Below are 15,514 nucleotides of genomic sequence, written 5' to 3'. Positions count from 1 at the left end.
CAAAACCATTGCGCTTGAACAGAAGTTTATAGAAACCCATGGCTTTTGTACAATCAATTCAAAAGAGCTGCAAGTTGCATACACCAGTCGACTCATTCGCCCGGTGTGCTTGACATACATCGCGTTCCCACTTTCAAACTTTTAAAACTTCGAATTGTTCTGACTTTGTTTTGATGATAAAAGAATTCTTTCGCGTTTTAACAATTTGTGTGTAACAAAATTTAAACAACAAGATTTGTTTGTTTGTTTGTTTGCTTAACGCCCAGCCGACCACGAAGGGCCATATCAGGGCGGTAACAACAAGATGAATAACATAAGAAATCGGTACTCACCAACACGAAGATAGCACAAAGACAAAGTCGAATTTTCGCCTATGGAGGCTTCTTCGGGACAACGAGTACACAGGAAAACAAAAAGCAAAACCAAATCCAAAAGTGGCACCAGCTGTCACTTTATTATTACATTTAGTCAAGTTTTGACTAAATGTTTTAACATAGAGGGGGAATCGAGACGAGGGTCGTGGTGTATGTGTGTGTGTGTGTCTGTCTGTCTGTGTGTGTGTAGAGCGATTCAGACTAAACTACTGGGCCGATCTTTATGAAATTTGACGTGAGAGTTCCTGGGTATGATATCCTCAGACGTTTTTTTCATTTTTTTGATAAATGTCTTTTGATGACGTCATATCCGGCTTTTCGTGAAAGTTGAGGCGGCACTGTCACGCTCTCATTTTTCAACCAAATTGGTTGAAATTTTGGTCAAGTAATCTCCGACGAAGCCCGGACTTCGGTATTGCATTTCAGCTTGGTGGCTTAAAAATTAATTCATGACTTTGGTCATTAAAAATCTGAAAATTGTAAAAAAAAATAAAAAAATTTATAAAACGATCCAAATTTACATTCATCTTATTTTCCATCATTTTCTGATTCCAAAAACATATAAATATGTTATATTTGGATTAAAAACAAGCTCTGAAAATTAAAAATATAAAAATTATGATCAAAATTAAATTTTCGAAATCAATTTAAAAACACTTTCATCTTATTCCTTGTCGGTTCCTGATTCCAAAAACATATAGATATGATATGTTTGGATTGAAAACACGCTCAGAAAGTTAAAACGAAGAGAAGTACAGAAAAGCGTGCTATCCTTCTCAGCGCAACTACTACCCCGCTCTTCTTGTCAATTTCACTGCCTTTGCCATGAGCGGTGGACTGACGATGCTACGAGTATACGGTCTTGCTGCGTTGCATTGCGTTCAGTTTCATTCTGTGAGTTCGACAGCTACTTGACTAAATGTTGTATTTTCGCCTTACGCGACTTGTTTAGATTTTAAAAGTTAGGTCTAGCGCCATAACGAGGCTTCCGATATCTGTGGGTTGGAGTCCGTCTGTCCATGCAAAAATAAATTCTTTGAAAAATGCTCGCTCTTCATGGAGGGCAGTCAGGGTGTTCTCTAGCGGTGAGTGTTTTAACGAAAGGGTGTTTGCACGGTGTGTAAAAGCCTAACAGTGTTCGTGGCCAGAAACTGATGGTTTACGGGAGGCAGAGTGGGCCTTTAAAATATTTCGAAATAAAGGGAGCCGCAAACAGAGAAGCTTTCAAATGCACTGCAAACACCGCCCGTCGTTTCATTCCGTGTGTGTGCAATATTTATTTGCGAATGTTAAAAGCCGTGTCAAGAACTGCATAAGAAAAGGCTGAACACAATACATAAACAAAGCATGTGAAGAGTCACGAGCTAGCGAGATGTTGTGGATGTTTTCACCTCGCTGCCAGGCAACTCACACAAAGGGTGAACGATTCTCAGTCCTCGAGGGACTTTTATTTTCGCAAGACAAAAGTGAACGGGTGGTGCATGTAATTATGAGTTGATTAGCACAAGTGACAAGCAACAACCATAACAAGCGTAGCCTTTGTTTGGGATCAGTCCGGCTCAAAGCAAAGCATGGTTGAGTAAACATGTTTAGGTCTAGACATTTGCAGAACGTTTTTCACAGAGAGAGAGAAAGAGAGGGAGCGAGAGAGAGACAGAGAGAGAGACAGAGACAGGTAGGGTGGAACATATAGACAAGCTGTCATTGTGTGTGTGTGTGTGTGTGTGTGTGTGTGAGTGTGTGTGTTTTTTGTATGTGGTGTGTGTGTGTGCAGTCTTTTGCTAACGTTTCCAAGGATAATGTCTACATGTTTGTATGTTAACGGGAGTGGTGAGAAGAATAGTGTAAGCCTAAAACCTTTTTCATTTTGCAATGAAGTTCTGTGTTGGTGAGTTATAACTCTCTCTCTCTCTCTCTCTCCTATTTCTGTAGTGCACTCCGGAAAGCATGCAAGCATGCACACTGACACCAACAGACAACAAAAGATGAAAAAATACAAGTTAATACATATGTGTAAAATTTAATTCAATCAAACAGTCAAATCATCATGCATATATACGATACATGTACATTCAATGGCAAGGTTTAAGCAAACAGTTGGGTTACGATGGCATGCTGTTTAAGCCATTGTTACATTTAGTCAAGTTTTGACTAAATGTTTTAACATAGAGGGGAAAACGAGACGAGGGTGGTGGTGTGTGTGTGTGTGTGTGTGTGTGTGCGTGAGTGTGTGTAGAGCGATTAAGAGTAAACTACTGGACCGATCTTTATGAAATTTTACATGAGAGTTCCTGGTAATTATATCCCCAAACGATTTTTTCATTTTTTCAATAAATGTCTTTTATGACGTCATATCCGGCTTTTTGTAAAAGTTGAGGCGGCACTGTCACACCTTCATTTTTCAATCAAATTGATTGAAATTTTGGCCAAGCAATCTTCGACGAAGGCCGGACTTCGGTATTGCATTTCAGCATGGAGGCTTAAAAATTAATTAATGACTTTGGTCATTAAAAATCTGAAATCTGTAATTAAAATTATTTTTTTATAAAACGATCAAAAATTACTTTTATTTTATTTTTCATCATGTTCTGATTCCAAAAACATATAAATATGTTATATTCGGATTAAAAACAAGCTCTGAAAATTAAAAATATAAAAATTATGATTAAAATCAAATTTCCGAAATCGTTTTAAAAACAATTTCATCATATTCCTTGTCGGTTCCTGATTCCAAAAACATATACAGTCGTCTCCGCTTAGCTCGTCCCTCTCGGGACCGAAAAATTCGCGACGAGCTAACCGGCCGACGAGCTAAGCAGCGGACGAGGTAAACGGAGTCCAATTTCCCTGGGGGATATGCTGCGACGAGCTATCCGGCGAATTCGTCCAGACCAATATTAAAAGCACATAAACACTTGTAAACGGGTGTATCAGGTTCTGAGATAACTATCAATCTAGTAGATCATCCTCGAATAGCCCTTTGTTCACAACATGACATTTTACCGTGTCTACAAACCAGAAGTAATCCTTTCATCACCATGGAGTAGGAGCTATGATGTGCAATGGTCAAATGACGAATTTCTGTTCATAGACTCGGTAAGATGTTGATAGAGTTTATATTCGTTTCGCATATTGGGTTTGTAACATGTGTTACTATGAAAATAACAGAGAGATAGGCAGAAGAGAGAGAGAGAGAGAGAGAGAGAGAGAGAGAGAGAGAGAGAGAGAGAGATGTAAACCATGAAACAGAAAGCACATTTCTTGGGATTTTTTTTATTAAATCCAAAAATAAGCAGTCCAATGAGAAGAATTTTAAATGAAAAACCAAGTAAACACGGCGCCAGAAAAAAGTTAAACACACACAAACACACACGCAAAAAAAGCACTAACTCATTTGCGTGCTTACATACACACACACACAAAACACACACACACCATTTTCAAAAACATGCACATCAACAAAAAATCTGCGCAACAAAACCATAACAAACAAACAAAAAACTAAAACAAAACAAGAGGCGAAGCCTTCAAGGCTCACGTAAGAAATCGACAAACAGTAACACAAACTCAATCACTCCGTCACACATACACACACACACACACAGTAAGCATAGGTGAAACTGTGCAAGAAAGCGAGACACTAGATCTGCCAACTAGTCTCGGCCCGCTCACAATAACAATGACCGAGACTTTCAGTAATTCCTTCGCGTGACGTCTAACCCTCTTACGTCATAATATGACGTCTTCAAATGTTAAAGTTTCTATCACACACGTCAAACACTTTTGACCGAGACGTAATCTTCTTATGCGAGCTTTATCCATAGACTCGGAAATGTTAAAGTTTCTATCACACACACACGCACGCACAGACAGACAAAGTTTATCATCGCATAGGCTACACTTACGTGAGCCAAAAACAACAACAAAATGGAAGAAACTAAAAACTACGATCCAGCCGACTCTAATTAGTCATACAAAGAAAGTTTTGTGTGTACATTGTACCTACTAATAAGTGGGAGAAAATTGAAACAAAGTAGCAAAATCAGATAAACAGCGCATGTTTTCTTCTTTGACATTCAATTCGAAAAGTCTGGCAGTTTATGGAACGTTCTTTTGTTACTGTCATCCTGTCAGAAGACGTCATCGCTGACGACACAATGTCGTTATGACGAGCTATCCGGCGTAAATGACGTCACACCATGCCTTGGGACTGGAAAGTTTGGTCGAGCAAAGCGGCGGACGAGCTAACCGGCGGACGAGCTAACCAGCTTAATTTTACAGATACAAAGAAGGACGTCAGCCCGGGGAAAAAATATGGCGACGAGCTAAACGGCGGACGAGCTAAGCGGGGTCGAGCTAAGTGGAGTCGAGTGTAGATATGATATGTTTGGATCAAAAACACGCTCAGAAAGTTAAAACGAGAGGTACAGTAAAGCGTGCTATGCAGCACAGCGCAACCGCTACCGCACTAAACAGGCTCGTCACTTTCACTGCCTTTTGCACTAGTGGCGGACTACGGTCATTGTGAAAAAATGCAGTGCGTTCAGTTTCATTCTGTGAGTTCCACAGCTTGACTACATGTAGTAATTTCGCCTTACGCGACTTGTTATTTTTATTATCAGGACCAGATGCAGACGATACAAGCCCCTCAACACCAGATGGAGAAAGTCACTTGCTTCAAATCTTTTCCCTGACAAAATTAAGCAAGCATGGATGTTAAAAAAAAACTGTGACTAAAACAAATCTGAAGCAGTACCAGTAGAGTGTTTCTTAAAGCACAGCTGTTACGATGATGGAAAAAAAATAAGCCACATTGCTGCACCACGCTTGAAACATATAATAACTAAGAAGTCTCTCTCAGCGAGTTAATTCAGGGTTGTGCGTTAAATTAAAATAAATTCTGGTTATGTATGACCAGCAGCGTATGATACTGTTTCCCAGTAGAATATTAATACAGCCATAGTTTATAGTGGCACTATAGTCTGCACACACAATCGCTGTTCGCGCAGTGTTCTCCATTCTTACAGTCACACCATCCGTGCTGTACTACCAATTAATTCGGTCAAGTATAAAGAGCCTATCTCTTCAAGCTGCAATAAAGCTCTCTCCCTGTTTTTCATTGTAACGTTTCTGTAATTCCATCATAACAATTCTGTAATAAAAGGGGCAAAGAACTTCAATCAAACAAGAAAGCTAATAAAAGTACATGTAATGTTAACACATCACATTGGAACAGCTTTCAGAAGCAGGATCCCATTTGGGTCCACCAGAACCTTGAACGGTGAGGATGGCTTAAACGTTCCCATGCCTTTGCCGTCAAAGACCTCTGTGACGTTGTAACCATTGCCGCTGGCAAGGCCGATGTTGGCCAGAGTGGTGCTAACCAAGGTGGGTCTTCCAGAGTTGCCCTTCTGATAGAAGGCGACCGCCGTGCTGCCGTCCGCTAGGGGCTTGGTCCACACAGAGATGGAGTTGGGCAGCTGTGTTAAATGAAAGCATGTTGCAGTCAGTGGATTTGATAACTTTTCCCTGCAAGTTTACATAAACTCTCTCTCTCTCTCTCTCTCTCTCTCTCTCTCTCTCTCTCTCTCTCTCTCTCTCTCTCTCTCTCTCTCTCTCTCTCTCTCTCTCTCTCTCTCTCTCTCTCTCTCTCATCTCATCTCATCTCATCTCATCTCATCTCATCTCATCTCAATCTCTCTCATCTCTCTCTCGTCTCTCTCTCTCTCTCACTCTCTCTCTCTCTCTCCTCTCTCTCTCTCTCATCCCCTCTCTCTCTCTCTCTCTCTCTCATCTCATCTCATCCCCTCTCTCATCTCTCTCTCTCATCTCTCTCTCTCTCTCTCTCTCTCTCATCCCCTCTCTCTCTCTCTCTCTCTCTCTCTCTCTCTGCATGAATGAGTAAGTGCATGTGGAGTTGTATGGCTGGGTGAATTGTGGGTTGCGTACGTCCGAGGGGCACATGTAGCCTGTGTGTCTGAAGTAGTGGGTATGTGTGCGTAAGGGTGTGTTGATATTGAACTTCAGTTGTTGCTTTGTAAATGTCTATGTATCAGTGTATTATGTCTTGCCACACACATGCCAAATTTCCTTGTATTGATGAGGACAATAAAATTGCTTGTATCTTGCTTGTATCTTGTCTCTCTCTCTCTCTCTCTCTCTCTCTCATCCCTTCTCTCATCCCCTCTCTCACCCCCTCTCTCATTCTCTCTCTCTCTCTCTCTCTCTCTCTCTCTCTCTCTCTCTCTCTCTCTCTCTCTCTCTCTCACTCTCTCTCTCCTCTCTCTCTCTCATCCCCTCTCTCTCTCTCTCGATTTGCAGTTCTCACCATACATACAAACCCTGAACCCAACGTTTACAAAGCACTCACATGACACAACCAGTGGCCATAAAAGCCAACCAATGCCCATTACGCAATCGTTAACATTTAGTCTGAAAGCTGGAATGCACGGGAGATCGATTTTCCAGCAATAAAGACACTTCACGCGCAGTGGAACACAACTTTTTAAAACACTACTTCAAGTTAAAGGAATTCATTCCTTTTAAGACCTGATTTTCTAAGATTGTTAGGTTTCAATGTACTCGCATGCAGATTTTACAAGAAAAAAAGACATACTTAAATCGAAAATTTTTAATTAAATTTTCATTTGATTAATATACTTACCCGAGTCACATATTAGCATTGACGCAGTCGAGATGCTAGGTTGACTGAAAAACGCTATCCCGTCTATAGTATAAGGGAAGCAACCCAAGCAAAAAAGTAGCAAGCTTGCTACCCTGGGTTGCCTCCCGTAGCGTGCATCACGCCACAGATCTCGTACCCGATACGAGACACCCTCATTCGACTTCTAGAATACAAAGAAACTAAAAGCGGGGAAGGTGGGAGGGAATTACCTATGTGACTCGGGTAAGTATATTAATCAAATGAAAATTTAATTAAAAATTTTCGATTAAATTACATATTCTTACTCCGAGTCACATATTAGCAGATAACTCCAACAAGGTGGTGGGTAAGATCAAAAAGTTCAAACTCACTCTAAAGTTCTGGAGAGACAAAAGCCAGCTGCCGCCAAGGAAGGAATAGGCCGAGACCCATCCTGACAGAGGGCAGCAATGTCTGCAGAACCTGATAAGACAAAATCCTAGCGCCAGAAGCTGTGCGCAGGACATCATCCAAACCCCATAGGCCAAAAAGGCCAAGGAGGAGGCCCAGGCCCTGGAAATGAGCTCGGGCCGAGCCGAGGGAAAGATAGCATAAGCTATGACAAGGCGGAGGGCAAGAAAATCCCTTGCCAAGAAACTGGCCCACTGCCAAAAGTCAGGAAAGGATCCCGTGAGAAAGCAACCACTGACTCACTCTAAACCCTTGCCAGGAACTGGCCCACTGCCAAAGGACAGAAACGGACCGAGAACCACCCTGATTGACAGCCGAGATGTCTCTCAGGCAAGAAATGCGAAAGACGACCTCAGAGAGCCAGTAAGCTGTGCCCAGCACTTCTTCCAATCTTCTGAACCGTAAAACAGTCCGGAAAAGGACCCCAGTCTTGGATAAACCCGACCAAGTAGAGGGAAGGACAAGCTGCCCCCCCCCCCCCCCTTAAATGGAAGGAAATGCTAATGGCCTGGAAAAGATCCGTGCGTAAGGTTGCCGGCTAAGCCCTGAAAAGGACCGACCCTCACGGAGACCATAAGGCAACCATGCCAAAGTAAGAAAACTTTGGGATGGAGTGAGGCCCAAAAGGCCTTGAGAGAACAGTCAGCTCTGGAAGAGTGACCAAACTCAAAACCGGAAAGAGAGAGACGCCTGAGTATCAAGTACCAGGGTCCAACTCAATGAGCAAAACTCAAGGGAGACGGTCACCGGTCGTCCCCTGCCCATCCCTGCGAAAGCAGAGAGAGGGGTAAAAAAGGGGACGAAGCGACCTAAGGTAGTGCATAAGCACCGCAAATGCGGACCCGCAGTGGCCAAATCCTAATGTGACCGGAGACCGGAAACAAAATGACAAAAGCCAGCGTGATCGCAGAGCAGACTGCTTGTAGGTAATTGAAAATGAATCAAAAAACCCGAAACAGAAAGGACGAAGCTGGTAAGAAAGACGGAAAACCGTGAAGCGAACCAGCCGTCAGCCTCCCGAGACCAGAGTTCTCAGTAATAGTCATAGTTGCAAGTGAAAAAGGGGTGACCAGGCCGGAAGCCCAACCCAGCAGAAATCGTCCCAACTCACATCATGCAAGCATGATGGAGAAGAGGAAGAGACGAAATCCGCAGTCACCAGAACCAATTGCCAAAGTCGCAACACGACAGGCAGGAGACTATAACACAGGCTAAGGCCGAGAGCCTTGCTGCCCGTAGGCCGGCCATTGCACCAAAGTACTCAAAGTACACAGGCACAGTAAGAAACCAAAAGTTTCGGCCGCCGAAAAAGATGCTGGCCTAGAGGCCAGCACCGAGAAAACTGGAACATTAGCTAGACCTCTGCCCAAAAAGGGGAGGAGTAGCCAAAAAACCTGAGAAAAAGTGACAAGCCAAGAATGACTTCTCAAACATGCAATGCCCAGACAATGCACCCTCAGGAAAATCTGAATGTTACTTCCGAGGCCAACTCAAGTGAACCTTAAGTTTGGACGAAACACCAGAACGCGTCTGATCGCTAGAGAAAGACAAAGTCAGACTCGGCGAAAGACAAACCTGGACCGAGTCCAGAAGCTCGTGGCAAGAGAAAACGGGGAAGCCCAAAGGCAGAAACCCCCTTTTAAACGGAAATCGACCTCTCAGCACCCATACGCTGGGAAAGAGAAAGAATGTCGAAGCCCGAAGCCACAAGCACAAGGAAAGCAACAACCACCACCTCCAACGGATGAAATGGCTGTTGCTCCCGCCGAGGCTAAAACCCCGAAGCCCTAAGGCCGGCTGTTGTTTCAAAAACCCAGCGTACCTATGACGGCTGTGAAAGAAACAATCTCACCTGAGCTGAGGACGTAGGCCGCTTAGGCTGAGTCCGCTTAGGTATAGCCTGCTTAGGAGCGGCCTGCTTTTGCTGCTTTCAAATTGAAGCTCAAAAGAAGGGAACCGCTGTTCTCTGTTGGTCTCAATCCCCTGCTTCTGGCATGAGAGGCCAGGCTGCCGGAGAGAGACCGTCCACCAAGGATGACGAACTGAGAATGTTCCTTGTCGACTCCTCAGAAAACCGGGAGTGGGCAAGAAACAAGTCCCTTCCGCACGAGACCGCATGGAAATAGTGCAGAGAGGACAGCCTCATCTGTGCCTCGTTCACCCTTGTAAGTGTGGAGAGGAGTGAGACACTTCCTCCGCGTCCTGCCCTTTACTAAGGGGAAAGGGCGCCAAGGAATCTGCCAGAGCGCGAGAAAGCGCCCGCAGGAGAGTCTCGGAAATGGAACTGAGTTCCAAAAGTTGTCAGCCCCCTTCCTCAGAGAATAGGAGATTCTGCCCATAGAGCGGCAGAACCGAATCCTTCCTCACCGGCTTCGTAAGAAGCGAAAGAAGATCCGGCGTGACCGGAAACGGTGCACGCGGACGGGGAAAGGCCAACAGGCGGCTACGAGACGACCCTGGCCAAGGCAACTTCCTCTGGTCCGCTAAGGGCACGAAGGAGGAAGCCTGCGCAGGAGCGGCAAGGCATTCCGATGCCAGCTCCGAAGCTGAACCCTGAGGAACCAGCAACGAAACCGACGCCGGAGGCCACCCCCTGTTGAAGAGGGGGGCTCGGCAAAAAGGCAAAAAGGCGAAAAGCTACAAAGGGCGATTCTTCAAACCAGAAGTAGCTGCTTCCTCTTTGCCAACCGAAGTCCTTCCTGTTGGCAATCGATTGTGCTCATTCCCTAACTGAGGGGAGGATGAGAGGAATCAAAAACCAAGGAAAGTGGGAGAGAGGAGCTAGCGGCCACCACCGGAGTGTGTGGATGCTGCTGTCCCAACAGAGGCAAGAAGCCTGTATGCCCATAGGGCAAGCCTTGTTCGAAATTCACCGGCGACCAAACGGAAGCAGCGGGAACTGAACCGGAAAATCCGGGAGGAGCCGGAAGTGCGGCAGCAACAGCAGCGCTATGCCAAAGCTGGTGCTGAGCCACCTACGAGCTGAAGCTCGGAACCCAAAGGTAGGCCGTAGGCCAGAACCGGAAGTGACAGTAACCTGTGCACTACCCGCTTGACCTACCCTCCTGCCAAGGCCGGAAGCGAAGCTGCCGGAAATGGCTGCCGTGCAAAGGGCAAAGCTCAAACCGGAAAGGGCCATGGGCTGCCCACACACCGATGAACTAACATTTCCAGCCGGAGCCGGAAGAGAAGCTGTCGCGAACGACTGCTTACGTATAGCGCAGCTCAAGCAGGATGGGATCATTATTTGTCCACCTTCCAACGAGGCACTACTTCCGTGAACCGGAAGTGCCGCTGTCGCGTACGACTGCCGACGTAAGGCAAGGCTCGAACCGGACGTGACAGTAGCCTGTGCACTAACCAGTGAACCTACACTTCCGGTCGGAACCGGAAGAACAGCTGTCGCGGGCGACCGCTGTCATAGGACAAGGCTCGAACCAGACGTGACAGTAGTCTGTGCACTAGCAAGTGAACCTCTACTTCCGGCCGGAGCTGGAAGCGGCTGCCGCGAACGACTGCTGACGTAAATTCGGAAGCTGGCCAGAGCCGCCGAAGGCAGCTGCTCCTCGCACACGGACCCGAAGTCCGAAACGCCACCTGAAGGGGACGGCTCATAGCCAAAAGAACCCGACAAATGACGCTGCGAGGGAAGGCCGTAAGCCGAACGCCCATCCTGTTGGCCATCGATGAAACTCGCACCCCTGACTAAGAGGAAGATGAGAGTCACCAACAACCGAAGGCAGCTGAAGAGAGGAGCTAGCGGCCACCACCGAAGTGGGTGGCTGCTGCTGTCCCAACAGAGGCAAAAAGCCTGTATGCCCAGGAGAACCACCGTATTCGAAATTCACCGGCGACACAACGGAAGCAGCAGGAACCGAACCGGAAAAGCCGGGAGGAGCAGGGAGTGCAGACGCAACAGCAGAACTATGCCATAGCTGGTGCTGAGGAGTCTGCAAGCCACAACCCGGAAGCCCTAGGCCGGAACCGGAAGTGACAGATGACTGTGCACGACCCGTTTGACCTACATTTCCTGCCCAGGCAGGAAGAGCAGCTGCCGGAAACGGCTGCTGTAGCAGGGCAAGGCTCGAACCGGAAGGGACCATGGGCTGTCCGCAAACCAGTGAACCAACACTTCCGGCCGGAGCCGGAAGCGAAGCTGCCGCAAGCCCTAGGCCGGAACCGGAAGTGACAGATGACTGTGCACGACCCGTTTGACCTACATTTCCTGCCCAGGCAGGAAGAGCAGCTGCCGGAAACGGCTGCTGTAGCAGGGCAAGGCTCGAACCGGAAGGGACCATGGGCTGTCCGCAAACCAGTGAACCAACACTTCCGGCCGGAGCCGGAAGCGAAGCTGCCGCGAACGGCTGCTTACGTAAAGCGCAGCTCGAACCGGATGGGACCATGGTCTGTCCGCAACCAGTGAACCACCACTTCCGGCCGGAGCCAGAAGGAAGCTGCCGCGAACGACTGCTTACGTAAAGAGCAGCTCGAACCGGAGGGGACCATGGTCTGTCCGCAACCAGTGAACCACCACTTCCGGCCGGAGCCGGAAGGAAGCTGCCGCGAACGACTGCTTACGTAAAGCGCAGCTCGAACCGGAGGGGACCATGGTCTGTCCGCAACCAGTGAACCACTACTTCCGGGAACCGGAAGTGCAGCTGCCGCGGACGGCTGCTGCGAGCACATACCTTGTGTCGACCGTATCCCCCAAAGGGACCTGCTCAGGTGCACTCCCGCAAGCGGAAGCCACCGAGCGCCGGCCGAGAAGAGAAACGCCTCCCTGTGCACGGACTCCAGCGCCATCACCGAAGCCAGCAGGCTGGACAGGTGATCAGGAACAAAGGAAGCCAACGACCAAGGGTCGCACACCCCCGGGAGGGAGGCAGAGCTGGAAACAGGGTCCGTCCGCGACATTTCTGTACGAACGAGCGTCCGAATTTCTGGAATCAAAGAAGACAAAAGGCTAGCAACAAGAGCGCCAGCCTCCGGCGCAGGTACAGGGGTAGAAACGGCCGTGGTAGCGGCCACCCCCGCCGCCCGCGAGCCAGACGAAGTTTCCTCCGGAGCCTAAATAGGCACAGGAAAAACGAAGTTAGTCTTCGGGTCAGAAACGTGAACCGTGGGGTTCCTAGCAGAAGAGGTGGAAGCCGAGGACTTAGGTTTAACAGGGCCTTTGCCCCTAACCTCGGCCTTAGCCGCTCGCTTTTCTCACTATCAGACATGCTGTCACACGAGAAAAACAAACTACTGAAAATACACAAGTCTCTAGGACGTAAAACTTCAGCAGAATAAACTAGCACTAACGTACCACCTACAAGCAGCTACCAATGCTACTGGTAAACGCTCAAAGTCCGTAGCACGGACCCAAACTAACGAGCAAAAAACACCACGTGTAAGCAAAAAATGGCGACCAAAATGGCGGCCACAGCAACAAACTACTGAGCAAAATTCGTAAGTCCGCGGACGGAAAAATTCTCAGCAGAATGACAATGCAAACAACAACAAAAAGGAACAATCTCACCGCTAGAAACAGCTATGAGCAGACGGGGAGCCGAGGCCGGTAGGTGTCAAGCAGACAGCAAAACCGGCCTAGGAGCGAAATCAAGCACGACCTGTCTCTCTGGCTGAAAGATGTCGAATGAGGGTGTCTCGTATCGGGTACGAGATCTGTGGCGTGATGCACGCTACGGGAGGCAACCCAGGGTAGCAAGCTTGCTACTTTTTTGCTTGGGTTGCTTCCCTTATACTATAGACGGGATAGCGTTTTTCAGTCAACCTAGCATCTCGACTGCGTCAATGCTAATATGTGACTCGGAGTAAGAATATGTAATTTAATTGATACTCACATTCATACCGTCAAGCCTCTTGGCCGAAACGCCCAAAGGATCCTGGTCGATGGCGATGACGTTCCTGTTCTGCAGAATGGCCAGGGCTTCTTGGCTGATGGTGCGAAGGTCCACGGATACGAGAAGAGGGGCAGAAAACATGGCCCACATTCCAAAATGCGCTTTCTGTTGGTAGTAGCTCAAGCCAAAGTCACCAACCACCAGCTGTAAAGATTAACATTTTATTTTTAAAAGAATGACTGCAAACGTTGCAAGAGAGAAAGAATTAGAAAATGACATTTCAACTGTTGGGTTTTGTGTTGCTGTGTGGTGTGGTGTGTTGTGTTCCGTTCTGTTTTGTTTTGTTCTGTTTTGTTTTGTGTACTATAAGTTTGGTTTGGTTGCGTGCGTGCGTGCGTGCATATGTGTGTGTGTGTGTGTGTGTGTGTGTGTGTGTGTGCAAATCTTGCAAACACTGCACGGGTTATTTTGCTTACAACCCTGTATCCTTGTTCAAAATTCCTGAAAGTTTTGCACCAATACGTACCTCAGTACTCACAAAACCGGGTGGCTAGCTGGGCCCATGTGCACCCAGAACTTTGACATTTCCCAGCTAAGAACAATGGAATAAATCTGTTGCGCTGGGGGTTTTTCTTCTACGGTTTACCTCACTGTCTCGGATCTGGTCAGGCTTTTACATGAAATAAGACCATCACTCCATTTGGTCACATACCAGACGTGAACAGCCTGGGTGCTCTCTTTGCATAGTCATTTTTTTGCAAGAATTAATTTTGTAAAAGGCACTAGTCTCTTTTTCGGAAATTAATTCATCAAAAAATTCCAACTCACCACAGCAAGCAGTCAAGGTGTTGATTTTTGGTATGTGATAAAGTGGAGGGAATATCTTGCCCCATGTTAAAGCCTGGTCAGATCTTAGACAGTGAGTCGAACAGTGTGGGCCTTTAAACACTCTTACCTCGTCAGGGTCCGCCCATCCACCAGGCCCTGTGTATGCGCTGAAGTTCTGATCATTGTCGCCGTAGAAATCGATGACGGAGCTAACGCTTTTCCAAGTATCGCCAATATCATGGCCGTTACGCCACAGATTGCACGTTTTCCTGATCAAAGCGTAGTCGGGCTGCAACAAGATGTAAAACGGATTGTTTATCGTTGTTGCATGATTAAACTGTGCAACAGTTGTATATTTTTCAGTCTGACTCTATTCTAACAATTCTTTTTTTTTATTATGCCTTTTTCGCAGGCGCTAGGCAGTTATCTCAAAATGCGCAGGTGCACTGACGAGTGGAAAATTGTTTAAGATACCAAAAAGGGCCACAAAGACAGAGCTACTAACACAAAGCCAATCAGTTCAAACTACCATTCAAAAGTAAAAGCAAACTAGACATGTTCAGCCGAGACAACTATTACCTGACTCGTTGTAACAGAAAAACAGTATACATTCAGGACTATTTGTTTGTTTATCTATGACATTTTTTATAACTGTCCTTTCATACAGGTGTGTCAGAATCGATATCTCAAAATTACCATTTGTGTCTGCATGAGGGCATGTTTGATAGTAAATAAGGACTAATATTCATATGCGTATAAGAAGTGCAACTGATATAAAGAAAATAAGTTTTCTTTCCCTGAGTTTACAACATTATCGCACAAACAGCTAAAAAATGTATCAACTGAGCATTGCAGACCATTGGCTTAACGACCATCGTCATCATTGACATTATGATCACCATCACTATCATCACGTCATATTTACCATCAAAACTTCATTTCACCTTGTCAGCATCACATGGACGTACACATCCACACTCAGACTGGTTCCGGGGGGAAAACACAAATATGTTTAACCCGCAGATTATTCAGTGTTAAAAATTATTCAAAGCAGGATGGGTTGAAACAAGCTCAAAGCCAGTGCAACAAAGCAAGATTAAGCTTGAAACCTTTCAAATGAATCAACCGATCAAGCCAATTGTGGAAGGATCACTTGGGCATCAAATAACTGCACAAAAACAAACATTTGTACCCTGTTCAAAGTTACGACCTTGAGAATTTTGAACACTGGCAGATAAGATTGTTAGAAAAAGAGAAATTGAACTTACCCAATGATCTCCTAAACACCAGATCACATGTACCTCCAATCATCCCTGTCGACAGTAGGACATAGTAAATTCCTTCCGATCAAC

The sequence above is a fragment of the Littorina saxatilis genome, linkage group LG6 (assembly GCF_037325665.1).
Source record: "Littorina saxatilis isolate snail1 linkage group LG6, US_GU_Lsax_2.0, whole genome shotgun sequence".
Taxonomy (NCBI): domain Eukaryota; kingdom Metazoa; phylum Mollusca; class Gastropoda; order Littorinimorpha; family Littorinidae; genus Littorina; species Littorina saxatilis.
The sequence above is the reverse complement of the archived record's forward strand: the minus strand, read 5'-3'. Positions refer to the sequence as shown.